The sequence below is a fragment of the Penaeus japonicus genome, unplaced genomic scaffold (assembly GCF_977035675.1).
Source record: "Penaeus japonicus unplaced genomic scaffold, GWHDUDI00000001_assembly GWHDUDI00000015, whole genome shotgun sequence".
NCBI classification, from domain to species: Eukaryota; Metazoa; Arthropoda; class Malacostraca; order Decapoda; family Penaeidae; genus Penaeus; species Penaeus japonicus.
In genome coordinates, this window is record NW_028234417.1 from 26,740,847 (window position 1) to 26,745,846 (window position 5,000).

At 31.6% G+C, this 5,000-nt stretch overlaps 1 protein-coding gene across 1 annotated transcript in view; it reads left to right on the forward strand.

The window, feature by feature from the left end:
* Positions 1-5,000, forward strand: part of LOC122261137 (uncharacterized) — a 39,397-nt gene that overhangs the window by 534 nt on the left and 33,863 nt on the right. The gene's annotated exons all lie outside the window — the stretch shown is intronic.

Genomic DNA, 5,000 nt, shown 5'->3' on the forward strand with positions numbered 1-5,000 from the left:
TTTATGATGTATTATGTATTTTTGAGTACTGTTATGAATGTATGTAGAGTATATGAGAATATGTAGCTGTACACGGGAAGACAAACTTACATGAAAAAGCATTCTTGTATTATTTTTTAGTGACTGATTCCCCGAATTTAATATATATATTCATTAGTTTTAAATGTTATCGTATATGCGTTATTTATCATTGCAGAAGCACAGTCGCGTAGCGAAACCGTACCATCTACAATGAAACGAATATCATAAAACAGTTTTCATCTGACATAAACAACGTTCCTCGACTTCCCATTCTGATACTAAACCCCAGTTTCGGTGAGTCAGAAACAGTAGGATGGAAACTCCTACTGATCCCGCCCGGGAAATTCCTCCTCTCGTTACACAGACGTCAGAGAGACACCTTGCTTATTCTTTAAATACTTGGGATTGTGTGAGTTTTCAGAGTCGTTCCTGGGAAAATCGAATATGTTGACGATGCAGGTGGCGAGTTTTCCGCCTGTCACACTTGGTTGTCAGATGTCGCAGAATTTCATGGTAACATTGATCTTCAGCGGAGAGGCTCTCTCTTTCCTCGGCCAATTAACTGTCGACTTGTTTGAATTGGAAGAGTTTTAAGGTGTAGGGGAAAGGAGAGTGAAGAGACGAGAAGAGACGAGAAGAGACGAGACGCGATGAGACGAGATGAGACGAGACGAAACGAGACGAGACGAGACGAGAAGAGAAGAGACGAGGCGAGACGGGACGAGACGAAAAGAGACGAGACGTGATGAGACGAGACGAGATAAGACGAGACGAGACGAGACGAGAAGGGAAGGGAAGGGAAGAGAAGAGAAGAGAAGAGAAGAGAAAAGAAAAGAAAAGAAAAGAAAAGAAAAGAAAAGAAAAGAAAAGAAAAGAAAAGAAAAGAAAAGAAAAGAAAAGAAAAGAAAAGAAAAGAAAAGAAAAGAAAAGAAAAGAAAAGAAAAGAAAAGAAAAGAAGAGAAGAGAAGAGAAGAGAAGAGAAGAGACGAGACAAAAAGAGATAAGAGTAGAGACTAAAGTGCTACCTATTCGAAGAAAGCTTTGTTTACAAAATTTTGCTTCTTGTGGCGTCAGAAGCGGATGGCAGTAGTAAATAATCATATGATCATGAAACAATGTTGAATAACACAGTTCGCTTCTGTTGACGGCGTAATTCAATCGCAATATCTGTTGACGCCGTATTTCTATTCCTTGAATACCTTCATCCACCACGTGTTTATGTGCGTGTGTATATGTCGATCTCTCTCCCAACCAATTCAGTCTAAATTCCCCTTAACCATTGTTTTGTTTTGTAATTGGCAAATGCATCGTTTGATTGTTATGAGAGGGGGATATAATGCCAGAGGCGTATTTCCACATTTCTAATGATAATTTGATTTTTTTTTTTCAGATTGTCGAATGTAGTTGATATATGTATTTTCATATTTGTTATACTATTCTCTATAATTTAGTCATATCATATTTAAGAATAAAATCATAAGTCATCATAAATCTAGATGTAATGCTCATGATTTCCCCGGTTTTGACGTCACAGGAAGTAAAGTTTTGTGCATAACACTCTTTCAATACAAAACATTTATCGCTCTCTCTGCCTCTGCCTCTGCCTCTGTCTCTGTCTCTGTCTCTCTCTTTCTCTCTCTCTCTCTCTCTCTCTCTCTCTCTCTCTCTCTCTCTCTCTCTCTCTCTCTCCCTCCCCCCCTCCACTTCAACAGCTCCTCAATGTATAATGACCAGTTATAGCAGGCGGAAAATTCCACGGCTGTACGCCTTATCTTATAGCCTTGTTATTGGTTTCCTATTTACTCAGTATTTTCTAGACTTCCATGGACTTCCAAGAATTTGTAATTGAAGATGACGAAATCGGCTGGATGAATCGCCATGAAAATAGGGAAAGTGTAGAAAAAGGATTGCTAAGAATGAATAACCTCACTCACAGCCCAAGATATAATTCTCATGAAAATGCAACATCGAAAGGTATCAACACATATTCGCCTTGACCTGAGCAAAGCTTAATCATCACCACATGAAGTCAGGTCTGGTGCCCATCGCAGTGCCATGTGTCAGCCACATGGGCAAGTGAGTAAGGCGCCCTTTTCGAGAGTGCCAGTGAGTCCATAGAGACTGACAGCGGTTGTGCGGAGCCAAGGCTAATAAAAGATAAATATTTTTGTTTAATCAAGGGTGGCTTTATGGCCTGTGTGGCACTGTAGTAAGGTACCAGAATGAGGAAATGAACATTATGATAAGTATTATTTATCATGATCGCAATAAGATCTAATCGTGCTGAATAAACATACAGATCACGCTAGTAACTACTATGACTGTTTCTACACGTGTAAGAACAACGACCACTCTTGCATTTATCTTTAACTATTTCTACTACTACCTGCACTACTGCTGCTACTGCTAAATACTTAAACTTTTCCTGCTACAATTATCACTACATTCGTATATTTTACTAACACTGCTATGATAATTTTTATTATGAGCGTAACTGCCAATATTTCTTTTATAATTACTGATGCCTATATCATGGCAATACGAATAAAGTATTTAATTGACAATATTGCAACGATAAGAAAAAAGGGGGACGATAATTGAAATTATATCAAGAATGATATTAATGATTGTTGTGATGATATTAAGGTAATCATAAGGCTATATATCATGAAAATGATGTTGATCAACAATAATTATGATAATGAAAAAGGTTCTAATAATGTTAACAGTAGTAATAATAATAAAAATGGTAATGACGGCAGTAATTAAAGTAATAATACCAACAATAATATTGATAATGATAATTGCAATAGCAATAATGATGATAACGATAATGATAATAGCAATAATAATAATAATAATAATAATAATAATAATAATAATAAAATAATAATAACGTTACTGCTACTACTGATACCACTAATAAAAATAATGATGATAATAGTATAAATAATATAATGACAATGGAGAGAACAACAATGATCATAATGATAGTAATACGATTAATAAACTAGTAATAACAAAAGTAATGATAATATCATTAACAATAGTGTTAATAACAACAATATAATAATGCTGATGATTATAAAAGAAATGATGACGATAACAATAATAGTAATAATAATGGAAATAATGATGATAATAATTATGATAATAATGATGGTAATAATGATAAATAATAATAATAATAATAATAATAATCACCGTCATAAGGATAATACTAATATTGAAAATGATAATAACAGTCATGATGAGAATGATAGTTATGCAAATGATGCTAATACTAAAACCAATGATAATAGTGATATAATGGTAATATTAATACTAGTAATCATAATGAGAATACTGATGATAAAGATAATGTTGATAATGACAATAATGATAATGATGATGATAGTAATAATGATATCAATAAAGATAATGAAAGCAATAAAGTTGATGATGGTGATGATAATGATACTAACAATACTAATAATATTGATGATGCGCATGACTTTAGTAATGATGATCAGCATAATAATGATGACAAAGTGAATAATAATAATAATGCTAATGATAACAATAATAACAATGGTAATGATAAAAATGGCAACGATGATAATAATAATGATAGTAGTAATGACAATGATTATGATGATGGTGGTAATGATAATAACAATAATGAAGCTAATAAATGAGGAATATAAATAAAAATATAATGATAATAAAGAGAATTACTATTATTATGATAATGACTTTAACAATAACAACATTGATAATGCTAATGTTAGCAATAATAATAACAATAACAATGACGATAGTATTGATGTTGATAATGATAATAATAATGGTGATGAAAATAATGATAATGATAAGTGTGATGATAATAAAGAAATGACTAATGATAATGATAATAATAATAATGATACTAATAATAGTAACAATAATTATGATGATAATAAGGATAATGATGATTATAATGATAATGATCATAACTATAGTCATAATGATAGCAAAAACGATATTAATGATAACAATGATGTTATTGACAATAATAACATGAATGATAATATTAACAATAAAATGATAGTGCTAATGGTAATAACAATGGTAATGATAATAATGATGATAACAACAACGATAATAATAATAATGATAATAGTGATAATGATAACAATAATGATTATGATAATGATAGTAATGGTTTATCATGATAATAGTCATAATGATAACACCACTAAAACTAATAATGATAATTATAAAGATGAAAACAATAATAATGATATTTATCATAATAAAGAATATAGTGATAATGATAATATTAACAAAAATAGTAACAGCAAGAAGTATGATGATAATGACATTGACGATAATGATAACAATAATAAGGATAATGATAACAAGAATGATCATTATATTGATGATGATTAGGAAAAGGGATATGGCACATGAATGATGATAAAAGTGATGGTGATGATGGTAATGATGATATGAAAACTAAATTTGTAATACCATTTACAACTATAAGTAAAGAGGATGATACTACTACTACTACTACTACTACTACTACTACTGCTACTACTACTACTATTATTACCGTAATAGTTATGGTGAGAACGAGCCATTATAGCTGCGATAAAAATGCGATGATAAGGACATCATTAGCCCCATGATTATTAAAATGATAGGGAAATGATGATAATGATCCAGTGATACAAGAACGATAGCAATAACAAGAAAAAAAGGAAAATAAGAAGACAAATAATACAAAAAAAGAAGAGAAGTATCAACAACAACAACAACAGCAAAACAGAAGCATAAAGCAAAACAAAAAATAACAGCAAAAATCCACATCACGAAAACAACATAGATAAAACTACAAAAAACAACAACCAGATTTTAAGAATAAAAACAACAACAGCAGCAGCAGCAGTCACAACACGGACAAGAACAACACCCAAGACATCGTTAGGAAAAAGCGGCCCCTCTGCTCTCTGTGT